The sequence below is a fragment of the Onthophagus taurus genome, chromosome 10 (genome assembly GCF_036711975.1).
Source record: "Onthophagus taurus isolate NC chromosome 10, IU_Otau_3.0, whole genome shotgun sequence".
NCBI classification, from domain to species: domain Eukaryota; kingdom Metazoa; phylum Arthropoda; class Insecta; order Coleoptera; family Scarabaeidae; genus Onthophagus; species Onthophagus taurus.
Window position 1 is genome coordinate 5156695 of NC_091975.1, and position 20353 is coordinate 5177047.

The 20353-nt window shown below is 37.5% G+C and overlaps 2 protein-coding genes across 7 annotated transcripts in view; one reads left to right on the forward strand and one right to left on the reverse strand.

Moving 5' to 3' along the window:
- Positions 1 to 20353, reverse strand: part of LOC111428245 (Autophagy-related 16) — a 178998-nt gene that overhangs the window by 120101 nt on the left and 38544 nt on the right. The gene's annotated exons all lie outside the window — the stretch shown is intronic.
- Positions 1 to 20353, forward strand: part of LOC111428244 (ZP and PAN domain-containing protein neyo) — a 45539-nt gene that overhangs the window by 1275 nt on the left and 23911 nt on the right. Inside the window, exon 2 of the mRNA XM_023063684.2 lies at positions 15947 to 15982. The gene's annotated coding sequence lies outside the window, so the exon portion shown is untranslated. The remainder of the gene's footprint in view (positions 1 to 15946; positions 15983 to 20353) is intronic.

Here is a 20353-nt window from a genome sequence, read left to right on the forward strand (position 1 = left end):
AACTCATATCATCAAGTATATATCAAATTTGAATCAACATTCTAATCGTCTCAATGCAGGAAGAGATCTTGAGACCTATCTATGTTCTGGAATTCGAAGCATCAGGAGTTCTGGAAACCTGACGATTCATTTAACATCACCCGTTCGCAAGGAAGACAGCTTTTATAAGGAGTGGCTATCGCTGAGTAGCTTTACTGATCGTTCCAAAGTTCTTCTCCATGTGGATTCATCGTCGCCGAATAAGGATGACAGTCTTTTTAGTCAACCTGTCCTTGAATCCGTTACGCTTATAAAGTCGCATTCTAAGTAGATATAACTGGTCTTATTGAACCTTCAGCTAATTTTTTGCCTTCATCAAGTACATTACTGACACATATCTCTCCTCTCTTCATTATTTAAGGTTCGCATATTCTATAAGTTAATATAAAAATTTAAAAAAAATTGAATTCGCCAGTACGCACCCATACAATTATCAAAGATTATTTATTGGTTGTTCAGCCGATATTACGCTTCTTACAGATTAGAATTCAACGATTTTATGATTTCCTTCTATGAATGGGCTACTTTGAAATTTCTAGATGATATTTTTTGTATGGATAATTTCTCGTTGAAGCTTGGTAACACGTAACGCTTTTATTAGAACTTTATTAGCAAACAGACTGCTTCCTCGAGCATTTATTCCAATTGAGAACTGAATTCTAAATCACAAAATAATCTTTATTCTCACCATGAAATCAAACATGAAAAGATTTGGCCGAGCTAGAACTTTCTGCTAGTTCAATCAAACCACCACCAACATCAAATAATGATTGTGTTGGAGATGTTTGTAAATACAGAAATTATCATTTATTGTCATCATTTATTAGTGTCTTCTATTGTATGCTCAAATCGCGAAATTTTATCTTTGAGAAATGTTATATATACTAAAATGTAGTAAAGCTGCACACGAAATACTTTAGAAGGTCAGTTTGAAAATCAAATAAGCATTTTGCAGCCAACTCAAAAAAAAATGAAACCATGTCGTGTTTATTCAACAAAACTAGTTCATACCAATAATTTATTCTAGAATCAGTAAAAGCTAAATCATTTTTCAACATACCAATTAGTAATAAATTTCTATCACTGTTTTATTATGACATTTTAAAACATCAAAGAAAATCAGAAAATAATTTCAATCTTTAAATGTTATTAAATTATACCAACCTTATTCGTTATGGATGTTGAATTATTTCTTTTTCCATAATTCCAATTAGTAATAAAATACAAATGCAATAAATTATACAATTTATATACTGAAAATCGAGTTAATAAAAGTCATTATCTTTGTTGCCGTCACAAATTTAACGATTTTACTGCGTCGTATCAATATCGAATTTAGCGATTAAATGTTATGTGGATGTAATTCAAAAACTCGTTCATTGAGAACTTCCCTGGACTAAAGACCTGTCCGAGATTACAGGTAGGACAAGTTTTATTAAAAGGAGCGCAGCGCCACACTATCTTTAAGCAGCCGGTTGTAAAACGGAAGGTTTCTTAAGGCGTCGTTATCCTGATTGGCAAATTATTTATAATATTAGAAACGCGATTAATCAATGGTTATCTAAAACACCATATAGGCCACGAGTAAAACCACATATCCCAACATTATTTATACAATTTTGAGATTATAAATTCAAAGTACTTTCTTCTTATTTAAATTGTCATAGTCCTCATTATGTCGCTTATAAATTTCACACCGGATAATTTATTCGCATTCCGTTTTATTTCATATACGCCGATAATCCGGGTTAATAACTTCGATTAGCACTTATAGTGGTTACGTTATTTCATTACACTTCTTCCGGTTGACCTCAACCAATTAAACAAAATAATAATCTAATTGAAAAAATAAACTTTTAATGAAAAAAACGCTTCATTATACTTCACGCTGAGTTAATCTCAACAACACTTTGTACTGTTATAATATCCAAGAAAAAATGTTTCACGCGAAGTAATAAAAACCAAAAAAGACGTTGTGTGTTAATTAGCACCATACGTATAGGAAGATGAGGATCAAATACTCCCAGTTGATTGCATAACAGTGACGTGCGAGCTATGAACTACCTCTGGTGCCACGTTGGTAACAACAACGGCAATGTTTGAATCGCTTCTAAGCAGCAGACAGAAGCGTTGTAGTTGAAACCTAGGAAGAGCAATTTAGCTTAATCTAGCACCGTGGGCATCAATCTTCCCGTTGTAAACAATAGGAACGATATCTAGATCGCATTCGCACTGGTAACGCATGCACGCGACTGCGCCGCTAATGAATCTGTGGCCGTTAAAGAAGCGAAAAAAAAACAAGGATGTTGGTGTGGGAGTGTGTTGCTAGAGTGTAGAGTCATATGAGGTCACAGAAAAGAGCGTCTTCGGCGTGCACGGTCCCAGCAGGAGGAACTTCTTACCACGTGTGGCACTTCCTAGTGGTAATTACGTGCCCGCCACGATTAACCCAAGAAGGTAACGGCGAAAATATGATTTATTAGCAAGGGGAACCCAGATCCATATCGTCTTTCTAGACGTCTTTTTGTCGGATTCGGGCGATCTTCACACGTTTAATATAATGACCCACCCGACGTTAAAATCTGCCGCGGGGGAACGTTAATAATAATTTAATGGAGCGAATCCATCGAAACTTTCATTATTACACGATTTACCACTCTACACCTTCACTTCTCGCCATCATTTACCAACACAGAACACTATTAGAACACTATTCTAATGATACCTTTTTTTCGTTTCTCGTTATATGGCGTTCTCGATCTCGAACCTATTGTTTCGAGGTGCACGATCTCCGATTACACAATTTCACCTTGTTCAACCTACGAGGAAACGTTACAAGGAGTTAATAAGGGCACTTAAATCTTAAAAAAGCTTTAAAAAAGGTATTTTATTCTCCAATGATGTCCGTGAAAAATCAATTGGTATTGACACGGTGTTTAATTAAAATAATAGCTAAAATAGATCGACGTAAAATCGATTAGTTTTGCGGTCGAATAGGAATTTTCGAACAATAAAGCGTCTTCGTCTTTTATGAAAGTTTTTTTGTTATCATAAGATTAGACTTGCATCCGATTCGTCATGGATTGTATCCAGACGTGTCCTTGAACAAAAAATAAATCTTTATAGTAAAGAAGGGTGTGCGTTTTCCCGTTTAGAAAATGAAATTTGTTACGGCCTCCACGCCTCTTGGGGTTATCAAGGTTCAAAGTTCCCACAACAAGTGAGTGCCACGAAGGAAGGCTAAGAAACAGGTAGGTCACTTGGCCAAGAAACTCATTCTCCATCTCACTTCGTCTCGTCCTCTGCAACAACGTCGTTCACATATCGAAAGAAAACGGCACGTTATTGTACCGTATGATTACTTCTACTTCTTCTTGGAAAGTGGGTGCCGATTTAATTTGTATGCACAAACGCCCACGTATTCACCTCAACATGTTTAAACTCGAACAGTACCAATTCAGGTGACCCGTGGCGAAGAAAAGAACAGTTATCATCGGACGTCGAACCTCAGGCGTCCAAAAGAAGACCTGAAGCACGTTTTTGAGTCACTGCGAGCTCGAAAAACAGTCAGACGTGCTTGGGCGGGTGACCTCATTGTCCAAACTTAAGAGACTCACGAAGACTTAACCTTGGTCACGACGACCCTCAAGATGATTCAACCGCGAAAAATTTGCGTAACACAACACCAATATCGAAGACACGAAACGTATCTAACTTAACACCAAAAAGAAATTAACGAGTTTGTGTACATAATCGTCTCGTGCCACTTATTGACCATAAACAATATAAGTGAGGAATACAAAGATGAACACAAATTGATGGGTTCACATAACCCACTTCCCTTGAATTAAACCTAAAATCAAATGAATCCTTAATGTTTCTAAGTAAATTGGTTAACCTCAATAACGTATTGAATTGAACAAATTGGGAAAATTAAGCACTTTTATATCGTATTATTTTACGATTATTATTTGTGACTACCTACTGGTTTGTTAATTAACCACTTAGCTGTAACCAAAATAAAATTTCCTAGTTTTGCCTCAATCTACGATTCGTTTATTTTGAACCAATTTCAAAAATGGCAAAACGAGAGTATCGAATCACTCGCAATTCCCGTCAGATTACCACTCACTATTCATCATCAACGGCCACCGGCTGTACGATTTGCATATTATCCCGGTAGCTGCGTTGTAAAAGTGTTGACACGACTACCGACTAAATTTTTTTTCTGTAGTGCGAAGACCGTAATATCCACGTTCGGTTTCTGTTCTATTGAGATGGATCGCCTTCGAGAAAATGATTGATTTGGTCGGACTGAATTTTAAAAAGACGAATAAGAAGAACAAGATCGCGTTATTACCACTCCATTACGCAGCGAGAACGGCGAGCTTCGCGCAAATTGGTCTGCAAAGGACGGATGTAAAATATTATTACGTAAGACGCGCACGCTTTTTGCTCTACTTGCCGTGTAAATAGGTTATTATCCCCGGGGTTTCTCTCTTCCTACCGGTCGCCCTCCCAATAAGCGGTTAATCATAATCGGAGACAGCACCACTCCTTTCGCTTTTATTACTACCAACTAGAAAACTTGATGGAGCATTAAATTTCTGACCTTTAAACCTCATTAATACTTTTATTTATTTAACATCTTCGTAATAATCCAATTTACTGAACGTTATACCACTTAAATGTAACTGTAAGTTACCTATCCATAAATGTAATAATAAAATAAGGCATGCTTTTACTTCTGCATAATTGAGGAAGAAGCATCATCTCAACAGATGGAAAAGTAAGTCAGGATGTATGAATGATTTGAATTTAGATAATAGAAAAGTATAACAATAAAATAAGCGATTGCTTGACATCAATTTAAGTCGTTATTTCTTAATAATATAATCATGTCAATGATAATAATATTATTGGCATTTAAGTATGTTACACATTTATTTTTTTTAATATATTGAATCATTTATAACTAAATAACTTAATTTAGATAATAGATTGGTCATAATAAGTCGATATATGCCATCTTCGAGCATGCTATCTTCAGTATTAATTAAGTCTAAGATTTCTGTTAAAGTGATGAAATTCCTTCAGTTTTTATAGACTCTTCATATGGAGTGGATGCGATTCTGAAAATCGATTGAATTGTTGATCTGATAACTTTAAACGTTTCCGCGAAAACTGTTCCCTTTACGGTACTCTTCATCGCAGAGTTAATTGGGTTGGTGAACGGACCGGTTTTTCCCAAGAACAACGAAGGAATTGCTGAAGATTTTGGCTTAACGTAATTAAATTAATTGTTGCGGACGGGAAGAGGTCAAAGAGACGTCGAGATCGGGACGAAGCACGGAAGAAGTCTGGTTAAACCCCAAGGGCATTGTTAGTGTGTCATAGGCGTTGCCGATGTCTTATTCTCTTCCTCGTCGTCAGAGATATGCCTCGAGCTTTCCTCTGAAGGGACGTTCATCAATATAAGTCCTAGAAGTCCGGTGGTAATTTGTCGAAGACAGTTGTAAATCTATTGGATAACGAATGAATATCTAGTGAGGAATGTTACGAAAATTGGATTACAAATTAGATTACACCCTCTGAAAGAGAATTAATCCTTGCTGGTGGGAAACTGTCTGCCGTTCAAACGTCTAGGTAGACGTCAACTAATTGGTCCCAACACATGTGTGCTGTCAATAATCGTTAACGAAATGGGAATATTCCTCGTCGTATATATTCTAACTCGTATATACTCGTTCTATGTATTCTTCGCATATCTATTTGTAGTATTATTTGTAAGAAGATAAATCAGAACAACTGCTCGTTGGAGGGATGGAGATAATGCGCGAACCCCCCGAAGTGCGGATGATGACGTTATCGTTTCACTACGGAACAACGGCGGCATCTCGTAATCTGAATGTAAATTCAGATTCCTTTTTAATGGGGAAACTCCAAAGTTTGCGGAAACTTTAAAGTTCATGGTCCTTTTTCTTTCCAAAACCCGGAAGCAAAGTTTTATGTTTATGTCTTTTACTTGCAACGGGTAGCTCATTTAATCGATTATTTTCTCGTACCTTTAAGTTTACATGTTTTCACGTTCAAGCCAATAATTCTCCCATAAAAATAAATAAGTTAAAATAAACAATTTCAATTATTTAAAAACTTCCTATAATTAAACTCAGGAATAAAGAAGGCGACCCTGAACGTTCTCTGAACACAGTTTCTGCAGGAGTAGTTCAGGTCCTCATTAGGGTCGTTTTGAAATTATGTACGGGGCAACGTTTCTATGAGAAAAACGCGTTTCGAATTAATTTTGTCTAGACTGCGGTTGAATGCTGCGGACAATCAATCAGTATTTAAGAAAAAAATGTTTCAACGGAAGGGAACAATAGATCTTTGTGGATCTTGTGGTGTAACAATTTAACTTTGAACGATTTAGTTGTGAACGTTTTGAACGTAAGACGTTTATATAAAAATAAATAACATGGTAAATTTAGAAATATCTCAAGATGAATGAGTTCCGGTAAGAAAAGATATAAAATTTAATGTTCTTTGATATTGAGAATATAAGTGAATATAAGATCGCAAAGTCTAAACATATGTGAGAGTTGCCAGAAGTCGTTTTCCAAGAAACAATTATCGTTACCAATCAGGAGTAATAGTATGTCTTGGAATAAGGTATACCTTCCACTAGAACGTGGAGGAAGAATAGTAATTGCCGTGAGCGGGTTTATGGTCTTTTCGAAATATGACCGTAGGAAGTGTTATGGTTGTTACGTGGGCAATTAAATAACGCGGCCGGGTCCGGTGACGTGCGTGCAGGGCTGCCATCGATGGCAGGATCGCCGTGGACGACGACGACTTCGAGCGGATATTGTGTTACCCCGCGGGCTGCACTTTTAAAGTGTAGACTCGGGCGGTAAATATACCCAGTTTTACCGTTATACTCCAAGAGGCCCGACCGTCCTCGTCGATCGTAAATAACACGCGCAAGATGTGCGCGCTGGCCGATTGTTTACAGTTAAATTCCTTTAGTATCCCACTTGCCACCGGATCTCTTTCTCTTGACTCCATATTGAAACGGCTTATTATAACCTCCACGTTTTATATACGCAATTATTACAGCGCAGATGATGCGACTCACTTAATTTCAACTCTCCAAGTAAATCGGTAACAATTATGCGAAAACCATCTGTTGACAACATTAACCATAAGGAAGGATCTTAATAACGATTTAAGTTACTTAACTTAATTGCTCACACTTCTACTTCTTAAAATACTATATTACTAATAACTTTATCTATTATTATATTAAATGTAGTGCTTTAAATGCAAAAGGTTACCATCGTCGAGTCGAACAGACGCCAGTGCAGCATTAAATCAACTTAACCACATTCACACCGGCGCGCGGTCTTAGTAAATCGCCAGGGCAGGCGTTTAATAATTCATTACCCTAACAGTAATGATGTTTTCCCAGTACCCAGCGACAATGGGTACCGTATACCGCTTATATGCATACACGTTACTCGAAAGGTGACCAATAAAGTTTATGGTCGTGTGTTTTCCAGTACACTATTGTTACCTCCAGTCTGGGAATTGAGAGCTTTTTTTAATTGAATTTCGCCACAAAACCGTAAACCCATTCCCCTATATTCATTGTGTATTTCCTTCGTCATAATTATTATATAAAAAACCTCTAACGGTGTTTAGAAAAATGAAAATTAAAAAAAAAAATTGATGAACTCAACGAATGCGTAAGCTTTCTCGGATTCGCTATGATTTATAACTCGTAATTGTAGGGTGTTCGAATAAAATCTTTGAATAAAATCGCAGATCGACCACGGTTATCGCTAACCATTAATAGCGAATAATTTAAGAGCTGTGACTCTCAAGAGAGAGGTTTTCGATGAGTAACTATAACCAGTTTCTAAATTAACAATACCTTTCGTGCACTTCCTGGAACCGGCCATTAATCTTAACGAACATCGACACGCGGCCGCAGCTTTTCGGGACGTAATTAGAAAACTGTAATTAAATGCGCCCCTTCCTTCCTTATTTGCTTAGCCGAAAAATCGATTACGCATTTTACTTGATGTTAACTCATGTGTGTAAATTCGTGATGTTGCGTTGGCTTTGACCTCCGTGACTCAGTTAAAACTAAGTACTGTATTAACGCAATCTTCACCAACGCCTACAATATCCATTTATGGTATTTTATTAATTAGGAATATAACTGTCAATAATTTACGTATCAAAATCTTAAAGTACATGAATTAAAATTTTAAAACTTTGTTTTAGTGGATTGACTTTGACCATGTAGTGAGGTCAGTAACTTTCGTTATGGTAAGATGCCCATTTTATTTAGCGGATATAAATCATAAACTCGTTAATTTCTTGAGCGCTTTTATATTATTACGAATAGTTAAAAGTAGATGTATAATTAAGTAAACTACCAAGAACAATCATAAAGTGGTTTTAAGTGTTTTTTAGTGTTTTTTATTACCAACAAACTGGACAAATGAACAAAAAAAAAATAGGAGATTTCCACCAACCTTGATTAAAACCCATTCGTAACGAAGCATTTAGCGCCTGATGGCCGGATATTTACATAATCTAAATAACATCAGGTAGATGACCGCTTCTTTTTCTAAGCTTTGTTCGTTTATTGCCGTGTGAAACTGATAGTAGCGAAAACGGCTGTAGAATGCGCTGAATTACCTAATCGCGACAAGAAACCATCATTACCTGCGGTTATCTCGAGACTTTTAAATCACACAGCACACAGTTTTATATATGGCCATCCAGTTTCAATCGTTAAATAACGACAAAGTCATTAAATTAAAGACGGTTAAAGTTGTGATGTCCATTCTTGAAGGGATAGGTGAGAACTTATTGTTGAATGTATCACCTATTTAGTTAGGTACTTATATAGAACAAGAAATTGTTGTTTTGTACGATGGAATATAGGTCGAAAAAGTCTATTAATAATTTTGTAATCCAAATGAAAAATTCTTCTGACTTTAAAACGATGAAAGTTTCGCAATTTCGAACGGTTTTTAATACATCATCTGATAGGATTATATGATTTCTGTCTATTCAGCTGGCGTTACAGGTCACAAATGCATGATTTGATTTAACATCTAAGTTTGATATCATATCGATACAAAAGTGTGCCATTACGGAGGTTACGGCGCACCGCCGAGGTCACTTACGGCCGAGGCGCTAGCTTTGATACCATTTTGTCACTAAAGTTCAAAGGATTTATAAATAAAGGTTATTGCATTAGATTTTTGTCAAAATTTTGTGATTCCTAGAGTATTTGTGACATTTTTAACCCATTCTTCTAGAATAAAAATGTTATAGAATTTACAAATATTTAAATATGTTGTTCACCTCTGGGTATTGAAAATGTCAAGGATTGTGATAAATTGCCTCTCAATTGTTAATATTAATTGTGCTTAGGCTTGAGATTTTCAGTTAATCTCATTAAATACGCAGGTTATTTTCAGTAGGAATTTTAGATCAGAATATAAATAGCCTGTATCCTTATTTTCTTAAGTCTTTAATACCCTTATAATCATTAAATCTGTGTAGGACTTATTAAAGTTGATAGTATAACATATCCTGTATAACTTATCACACATCACTTTATCGGTGAACCACATTCTTACTACTATGTTGTTAGTTTTAATGAATTTGAATATACGAATGAATCGAAAATAAATATTTGAGTTATCCTACGACTGATGTTCAATTTAATGTAATATAACCTGTTGGCCTTCTTCGTTTTTATAAAATAATCGTGTGGAGACCGAACATCTCAATATTTCACTCCTTAGGTACACGTCCGGTGGATACAGAGCATGGGATGCATAATGCACGCGATGGCGTGGGCGCCATCAAACAATAACGGGTTCTAACGGGATTCGCGGACAAACGTTTATTGTTTACTTAGTTGACATTTGAATTATTTTAGCCGCATTATTTATGCATCTGCAAAATAATTGGACCATTCTCGTATTGTAATCTAATTATCCATCTTAATATTCAAAAAGATAAGAAAAATAATTGTTGCGGAAGAAATAAAGAGAATTTATTGCGTTATAACCTTGTTTCTGTTTAATTGAGAGGAAAAAAGAACTAATAGAAGTATAGTCTAGCTTCCGCGCGAGGTCAGCAATACGACTGATTTAATCGGTCATAAACTAGTTTTAGAATCTTCTGTAGAGATCAGCGAACTCTCTCTTCTTTAAAGGGATACCGTTTTTACCATGAATCGACGTTCATCCGAAAGCGACAGTCGTCCTTTCAATTCGCAAAAGGCAAGTGTTAACGTGATCCGATTTTATAATGGAAGAGCTATTGCTAATACACTCTAGTTAACTGTGTGTTTTCCTTATGGTGCATGACGGCGTAATTCACGTTGGGTCATGTATTTACTGCGAGTACTGTTACGTACGATATTCGATTATTGTCCTCAGTAACCGCTATGTTTTGACAAAGTACGAACCTTGTTAGTTATTTCTTCATTTATGTTATGAATTCAATGAATAAATAATAAAGTGGAAAATAAAATTTAAATTTACTTTTAAATAATTTAAAACATCAAGAAGTATTCTAGAAGTCATCTAATCAAAGAGTCAAGTTGGTTAAAGTGGCAGAACGAAAACGCATTATTTATGCAGGGGATTTATCGTTGCTTGTACCAAATGAGCACTAATTGGTCCTGGCAACAGATTTAAACGTATCGTTGGTGTACAGCGGCAATGTTCTGGCCACGGCGCGTAGGTTAATTTACAATCCGGACCTGCTCCGCCAGGAGCGTACGTTTTTCACTTGCACGCATTAGATATGCGAGTACACGAATCCTTCCTAGTTGATTTTTCCGCGGCCGGTTCGCGCCTTTTCCGCGTGTTCCCACGGCGTGCGATCGATGAATATTGAAATTCGGACCGTTATAGTAACACCGACGTGCTAGCTGCTACAGAACACGTCCTCATAACATTACTTTCGTTAGGTAAACTTCTGAATAAAACTGAATAAGGTGTTATTGAAAAGACCACAACTACGATTGTATTTTTATAACAAAAGAGAACTGTCAACGTTCGGTGGTCCAATCAATCAAATTGTGGTCCATAAAATAAAGTTGATTGAAGAGAAACTTCTCAAACAGGAAACTTAGTCGCTTTCAATAATAAAAGTTTTAACCGCAATCGAATAGCGAGGACATCGTCGTCGTATAAGAAGACTCAAATAGGATATTACGTGGACGGACAACCGTTATAATAATGTCAACTTCCGGATAACGATGAGCAACAATATACTTAGAAACCCCGTTGAAACGAACAATTACCACGATTGTTTTCTCTGTGAGAAGATTACCTAGACGCGAACGAAGATGTAAGTACGTAAAAGAGGTCGCTATTACGACGACGAAAATGCGTATGTAACGGTGATCCATTTTCGTCTGGCGAAATATCCTTGCTGGGTCCGTTTTACGAGGGTCTGAGCCTGTTAGGTATATTGGAGTCCGTTCGATTTCGAAGGAAAGATTTATTGACATTACTCCTATCTCATTACCATTTTCAATTTGGCAGAGTGTTTCTCATAGTTTCGATCATTTCACAGTTATGAGAAGATTCAATTCAATCGAAACCACTTGTTATTTTTCTAAATAAATCTTTAAAGCCAAAAACAATAAAAATAAAAAAATATTAATAATGAAAATAAAATAAATGTGCTTCTCCAGGAATAAGGATGAATGAAAAATGTGAAGACTCATCGTTCGCGGAAAGATGCCCATTCATTCATACCATGCTTTTACTCCTCCTCGTCCAACAGCCAATACTGGGATCTCATTACGGTTGATTAAAATCAGTCAACCAGGAAAATAATAACAATTTATCGTTATGCTCCACTGCGGATCTAAATATTTACCCACCAAGAAAGCTCGAGCTTACAATTCGACAAGGACATTAAAAAATACACCTCACACGTCGAAATCTCTCCAATCACTTTGTTACAAAATTTTCACATGTTACAAATTTTCTGCGCAAACTAGAATTTAATTTATCCCTAATGGGCACTACGCTATGAGACTTGATGACGTTACAGAAAGTTCCTCTAAATGTGGCTCGACTAAATAGTTTCGACACAAAGACCTCCTCTTGGTGCTGTAACATTTATCTCTGTACCACAATCGATGTCATTATGATTCGGACTTTATAAATGAGATCGAGGTTTCACTATTGGAGGGGATTTCAAGAAAACGATATTAATAGGATTGAGGTGAATCTAGAAAATGTAGAACGAATATTACAAATTCCTAAAAGTATCAAGAATTAAATAGTAAAAATATTAATCTTAAATAATGGAAGACAAGGAGGTTGTTAAATCAAACATCTGGATTTACTTAAAACGTCCTAGAAAAATAACGGGAACACTCGAAAAAGATGACTATCACAGTGACTAATGGTGAGTAGATGCGTATCAAAACGCGGAATAGGAAATCGAACAGAAACAATAATTGAGTGGGCCGCCCACTGTCTGCTCTGTATTTGGAGTCAAACGCAAAAGCCGAGAGCTGACCCAAAGCCGGCCGATTGTGCTTCTTCGGCCGAATAACCGAGTCGGGAATACATAAGCAGCGTTTTCAATTCTGGTCTAGAAACGTCTCCCTTGTGTCGCCGGTAGGCTTAAAATTCAGACCGGAGGCTACCGGGGCAAATTTAAATAAACCGGCCATTCCGATGAACATCGCATGCCGTTCTAACTCTAAAGAATTGCCATTGTGGTCGATATAGAGAAAAATTGTCGGAATATTGCAAATGGAAAAGAAGCGATGTCCCAGATCGAACATTATTTGTGACATTTTCCCATTGTTCCCTCTATCTGTTCCTACCCTAATCCCGTCAAAGTTAATTGTTTCTCAGAGAGGAGACCTAAATAGGATTATAGTTTGCGATTAAGCCGAAGTTTAATTGACTACAGTTTGTCCCGCGGTAATCCTGGCGTAAACCCCACATCCATCGGGTTGGTAGTAATGAAATCGTTGTCGTTGCCCACCCGCGTAAAACTTATCATCACATTATGTATACACACGCACCGACCACAGGAAATGGCCATTTGTTCTTTCACTTCCAACATGTGTTCGAGCTAACAAAAAAAATCGTTGTTGAGATATTTTCAAAGAAACCAATTATAATTTTAAATACAACTTTAATTTCTTAATATATAGATTGTGGTGAGTTATACTCAAACTGTGTCGAAACACAGAAGCGATATCCTGTATAACTGTAAAGCACGCATTTCATAGCAGAGAATTGATCAGTTCGTAGTGAACACGGCAGGTATTAATGCTGTGTATTAATCAACTGGCGAGTAGACCGCATGCCTATTCAGAACGGCAGTGTTGTCACTGTTACCCGCTAACGGCAACACACGGGATTAACTATCAAAATAACATTAGCCAGGTAAACAAATTAATTCCGGCGAAATACGAACGAATGACTCGCTACTTCCATTAGCGCCGCCTAAACGAAGACAAGCTTAAGAGCGGATTATACGATATAAGTTATCTTCTAAGGTAACCTTAATTTCTTTACTCAAAGTAGAAAATGAACTTGACCCAGAGAATAATCTGGCACAGTTCGACATTATTCTCATTAATTCTAATCTTCTAGTGTTACACGGACGACTATTTGTCTTGAACTAATCTCAAGGCAACTCCATTAATCAAATTAAGATACTACTGTCTAATATTAGAGCGCTGTTTAAACGCTTTGCGTACAGTTAGGATTCAACCACCGTATCGAGACGGCACGAACAGGTTTCGTTGGTCGTTCTCAAACTGTACTCGAAGAGCTCACGGCGCCTTTTGTCGCGCTAATGTGCGGCCGCACATAACGCAATAATTGCGTGGTTGGTACATCTCTCATGCTAAAGTTTAAGCCGTCCTATGCCGCAACCGCTCGGTTCCTATGTCATTAGTGGAAGTCAATCATCTCCATTCCAACTTTGACTGCCCCTTTACTTCCTCGTCCGCCAGTTACTTCCGCGTGTTTTAGACGGCTATATGGGAATTTCGTGATTTCGGTAGGGGCACGTTTACTATGAACGAATCCGTAAAGAACCGTTGAGTTATGGATGATGGCTACGAGCGCAGCGGTAGCTACCTCGATATTGAAGTCTTAAATTCTCCTCCTACATCGATTGCACCTAAAGGCTAAAAAATGCCAGGTTTTAACATCGTAACATGGAAAGTGTTTCTAAATCAACTTTATATAATTGTAATAAATAACATAAATTTTTCTTAGTCGAAAGGAATTCAAAGGATAGGCTTTGCCCATATTCGATCAAAACAATTATCAGTTTACACGTAAGTGTTTAGTTGTATAGACTGGAATGCAAGTAATGGCCAACACTGTTAGCGATCCTCCGCGTTCTTCTTCTGTTTGTGTGTCCGTTCGCCGTATCAATCATCGAGACAACGTTTCTTCCTTTTTGCGTAACGGTTGGTGGATACTGGATACCTACAGAAGATGAGCGCTTAACTAATTAAAGTAGCGCAATCCATTCTCACGACTTACCTAACGCTTAACGTTTTCTAACGGACCATATCGTTGTCCTGCGATGTCGTACAAACAGGAGGATATCTAAATATACATACGGGTTGTCGTATAAATCGATCCCGTAATTAGACTGTGCGTTGATATTAATTTAATAATTATTGTTCCGGCCGCACATTCCCACATTCAATGTATAAACGCTTCATACATATTTATAGAACCAATTAATATGCTTAAGGCTAATTTATATTTTGTAACATTATGGCATTACCAGAGCAGCAACATAAGATTGCAGTTAGTAAAGTCCTTTCGGTGTCACGTCGTGTTGCAACGAAGATATCTGTACCTACCAGGTTAAGGTTAAGGTTCCGTAGATCGGGTCTTGGCGATCAGATGTTTCATGTTCCCGGAACACGCCAATTGCCTAGCATTGCATGTGAGCAGCCGGTGATTTTTTTTTTCACTGAGGGCAGTTACAAGACTCGAATTAGATTGCAATGTGCAAGTCGTCGCAAGAAGAAGGTAAAAACCTCACTAGGAGATAAAGGCCGGTCGTCGTTGCTTCTGAATGGAACGGAATGCGCACCTCCAGCCTCGACCCTTTAATCTGCGACGTTTAATTTAAATTTATCTCCTGTTCGATTTTTTTCGCGGGCCGGCGCCAGAGATTTATGGGAATCGCTCCGAGGCCCGGTCGCCGCCGAGCCATCCACGAGGGACGAAAGAATGCCGATTTTTACTCGCCCCGTCGACATTGTTACTGCATACCGATGCGTCGGTATTTATTAGATTCGGTGAAATACTTAAATTGAAACTGGTGAACGGATTGTATCGATAGGTCTTGTCGCTTTTTGTCCTGACGCGATGTGTCTTTCGATTCGGAATTTATGAAGCGATTCAAGCATGCTCCGGATTGAAACCGGCGTTTCCTGTAGCTTCGATTCTCCCTATACTACATTTTCCTCTTCCCATTAAACAGAAAAGCTAGACAAGCCGCATTTTTCTGATCCTTTAACTTCGTCTTGGTAAACTACAAGATTATATGGATCTACTTCGTACTACACACTTTCTTCAACTACTTTAACAAGGCTTTAAATTGTCGGTAGAAAATTGCTGTGATTTTTTTGAAATACTTAACACTTTCCAAGATTGCATTAATTGATCCCCGCGGTTAAACTGTACGTTAACAATATTAATTAATACTTTCTCACCAAGCCTACGGTGATTTTCAAACTCCTATGGGTCATGTTATTATTATCGAAATTATCCAGGAAGTGCTACTGTCACGCAATCTTGAGATTCCTTAGCTGCATTCTATACTAATCAAAGTTTTTTTTTTGATATTCTAGGTGAAGAGCGAGCATCGTCCACGCCCGGAACTAAAGGTAAGTTCGCTAGAATTTTCCAAGACGAGATTCATTTCGATGCTCTTAGCTGTCAGGCGGACAGCAAACGGAGCGCACCGAAACGCAGCGGAGCGATGCTCCTGGATGTAATTAATTGAATCTGTCTTCATTTGTATCCTAGGCCCCGGTTGCTCCACTCTGACGGACCCAGCACGCGGTCCAGTAATTGCGATATCGCATCCCTAGTTCAGCTTCTGTCAAATAATCTTAGCGATAAGTTATGTTTCCGTCACGTCTTCTTATTAACTTGATCATCTTCGAGATCTCATCAAAAAACCAGCAATAAATACTAGCTAATTTTAATTGGTCCTGTTAATTAGTTCATAGAAAGCTACAAAGAGTCTCGTGCCACCGTTTTTCTTGCCGCATCATTAGAATATTCGAAGCAAAAGTGCAACGGAATGTCCAGTTAACTGTAAATCGTTCCAGTGAACTAAAATGCACACGCCGAAATCGAGGCCGAGCTTTTGTCAACAAACTCGGCGACGACAGCTCCTACTACTCTCTTTCTTCTCAAACCGCAGTTTACAACAATAGAACATGAAAACAGCGAGCTACGTGATTTCTTTTAATTAAGACTAATGGACCGGTGAAATTGGAAAGCTTTGAAAATAATTTAATATTAAACTTTTTGGATATTTTATTTTTTTTATAATAAATCTGAAGTGTGGAATTGATTTAGCAAAGCGGAAATACCGCGTTAATAAACTTCGCGAAATGAAATGAGTGGATATTAAATAGATTCAAATTGGAATAATCTCGCGTCGACAGTCAATTGACACAGGTTTACCTAATGACGAAACCAGTTCCCAGAGGAATTTAATCATTATGAAGTGCAATTTGAAGTTTATATAATTAATTGAAATACCATAAGTTATTGGCATGATATATTATAGGGATTATCACGAGAATAGCAGAGGATGTGATTGAAGAAGTGAAATCTACAAACTTGGGAATTTTATTATTCCCTAACTGAATATCTATTTAGGAAGAATGTGTCTATCATCCAAACCCAGAATCAGAATATGAATCAGATGCTGCAAGAAATATCACGAGCAACCGCATTGACAAAAACTGAAAAAGCTCACAGATTTCAAATCAATACAAACATCTCCATGAAGTCTTTGTTTATATCGTAACAAATCACAAATGTAAAGCCTTTGGCCATTACATACATGTGTGCCACTTCTATAAAATAAAGAATAAGATTTTCATGATAACCTTAACATTTAAGGGTGTAGCCAACACTTTACTGTATCTAGATACATCAGATAATAATAATAATACGCACCAAGAATTAGTTTCGCATTTATAAATACGACGGTTATTAGAAAATATAGAAAATGAGTGGAAATCGTATATTAAGAGAATTGAATACGGTAAATCGTCCTCTTAACACAGCTGTGTCCCATTTCCTTGGGTGCCGTGCGAAGACGGATCCGATAACTGGGCAACAACAATCGTGCCATACTCCATACATACATAAAGCAGGGTCGTGTCTGTTTTAAATTAACCGTAGTTCGTAGGAAAGGTTCTGCGCGAATTATCTTGTGGGCAACTGCAATCTATTGTGTTTAACAATGACTACTTGTCGACACGACGGGCAATACCACGAAATACCTCGTAAATTTCACTGACTACCTTATAATCGTGGAAAATGGTTACATCTCAATTTATATACCCATCGTTAACAAGTTTTAATAAGGTGAAAAAGGTCAGAAATGACGATAAAAAAATTAAATGAAATCGTTGAAATAACTTAAAATATAGACATTTGAGTATATTGATTGTGCAATCAACTTTAAAATGTTTAAGTAAATTACGATATAAACTTCTTCAATATAACGAAAGAAATAGTAAAAAGTAAAATATGAAAATTACTAACCATTAAGATTTAAAAGGGAACTCGACAACTATGGTAAGTAGTGCTGTAATATAACCCTTTTGGATAATTATATAATTACCTGGTGGAGCATCATCTCGCTTCGATCTTATGTCGATATTGATACTATTACGCGGTATCACATTTTAAAATCTACGTTACGGACGACCAGGTCCGTTGATCGACCAACTATTAGCCAGATCGTCAAGCCGAACTTCCTGCATGGACGATTTAGTTTACGGCTTTGGCATAAGCAAGGTCTTTTTTTATTCGGAAAGGATTAATTGCATATAGATAATAAAGAAGGGTCGTCAATTTACGCAGTATCTAGTTATTAAATTAGCGCCTCCTAAGCATAAAGCGGGGATTCTAATCTTTACGCCATCGAATAATAACATAATAATGATGGGTAGTAAAATTAAAAGAAAAATGAAATTTTCAAATTTTCCGCATCGTTGATAATGAATATTGGCCTTAATTTAAAATGTAAATTCCGGGAAGCATAAAATTACAAATAAACAATATAAAGGGACTGACTTTCGATCTCATCAGACGAAACGACATTCCCCCCGTTTTCTATAAATTATATTAAGTCTATTTATGGAGGATTTATGAGACGAACCTGTCGGGCTTGGCTCGCGTCAGCTGAGTACCTTCCGATTTACGTCGTGGTAAGATTTTTGACGGCGCATCGCAGAAATAAGTAGGTAACAGGCGGCCGTACTTATTTGGAATGTTGCCCCCGCCGTTCGTCGTCTCGTGATTTTCATGGAACGTCCTTAGCTTATTTATAGATACCGATATAAATCTGCACGTTGTCGAGGAGCGGGTCAGAAGGCTTATGGCACGTATTCAAAGAGACGAACCTGAAACAATTCTACTTGCAAATAGGTCGCTCCTTTTACGAACAACAGCGCAAGGACATCTTATAATGAGGCGTCCATTTAAATAGGTCACGTCATTCTATTCAGATCGACAGGACGATCAGGCCTTTGCTACGCCAGAAACAACACCGTGTCGTCAACAAGACACGACAAAACGAAAACTGAGATTTAGAAATGTGTGACAGCCACTGTGTAGTACGCCAACTAAAAGTAACTTTTTTCTTATGATTTCAAAAGAATTTACCAAGTAATTTTTTGTTTTTAAATTAAGCACAACAACCTGTTTTCGTTCCGTAAAAATTACGCCATATTTCTCAAGAAAGATGACTTTATCTCTTGTTTTAATCCTGAGAAATTCTTGCCATTTCGCACCCATACGACTCACGTCGAAAACGGCTTCCGTTTATTGCCCCTAGATGGGTGGTTAATCCCGAAGGATGCCCCTGTTATGGTCATTCTTCATCGCGCCACCGTAAACATTTCTCAAGAGAGCCAGAAGCGATGACGTAAGATGCGGTCAAAAGGAGCTGTTTCAATCAAAGTAACGAGTCGGAAGGAACAATTTAAGACAATCAATTTTGCTTCCGCGACAACTGATTTCTTTTTTGGACTTCCACAACGGGGCTTGTAATTTGATTTAATAACAACCGCGAACATATATTGCGAAATCAAGGAAATACTAGTTGCCACTATAGTAATTTATTGTCCATCAAACTTATTTATTAACCACAAAGCGCCGATGTGGCCGCCGCGCGCCACGCTTACCGCACTTGGCTTACAAAAAATGCCACACGATAATTTATAATTCGATTACGGTTACATCGGTACAGGAAGTCGTGTCGGGATTTTTTTATACGAAACCGCTCAGATAGAGACGACAGCACGGACGACGACGACGTTTCGATGTTCCACTTTTTGTCGACTTCTTCTTCGACAAGAATAAGACGAGAATTCACCAGGGAATACACTTAACGATTCCTAAGAAAACCCAACTATTCGTTTACTTAACAGAAATTTTATCAACATTAATCTACGTCTTGATTATCTGATTATATGCAATACGATTCTCAAAGAGAAATAAGACTGTGTCATTATGGTTAAGAAATAAAAGAGTGTAATAATATAATTTGAAATGGTGGGTCACGAACGATACAAGTGAGAGTGTACCTTAGCATATGCTTTCGATGTATCATTGAAGTTCAATAATTGTGGAGCCATCGAAAGGGAGTTTTCGGTTGTAGCTGCGCGGCTTTGGTATAATGAGAGATCGGCATTCCTCTTGAAAGTTCAAGAGTCACGACGTGCACCCAACATCTGAGAAAATCAATTCCCCTCCCGCAACTAAATCAGTGATTTCATTGCTAATCGTAATAAACAAGACGATCTTCGCCGGTCTTGTGTTGAAGTGTATAAGCTTGTGACCTTTCTACTTCTTCTAGGTGAGAGTTAATTGCATGGCGGTGCCCGGTCGAGAGCAATCCTCGCCGCTGCTCGTATGTGAAAGTAATTATGTAAGAGAGCTGCTTCGACCTTGGCATCGGTCTCGACCGTAAAATGGGTGAAGAGCAGGTGAAAAGGAAAGTG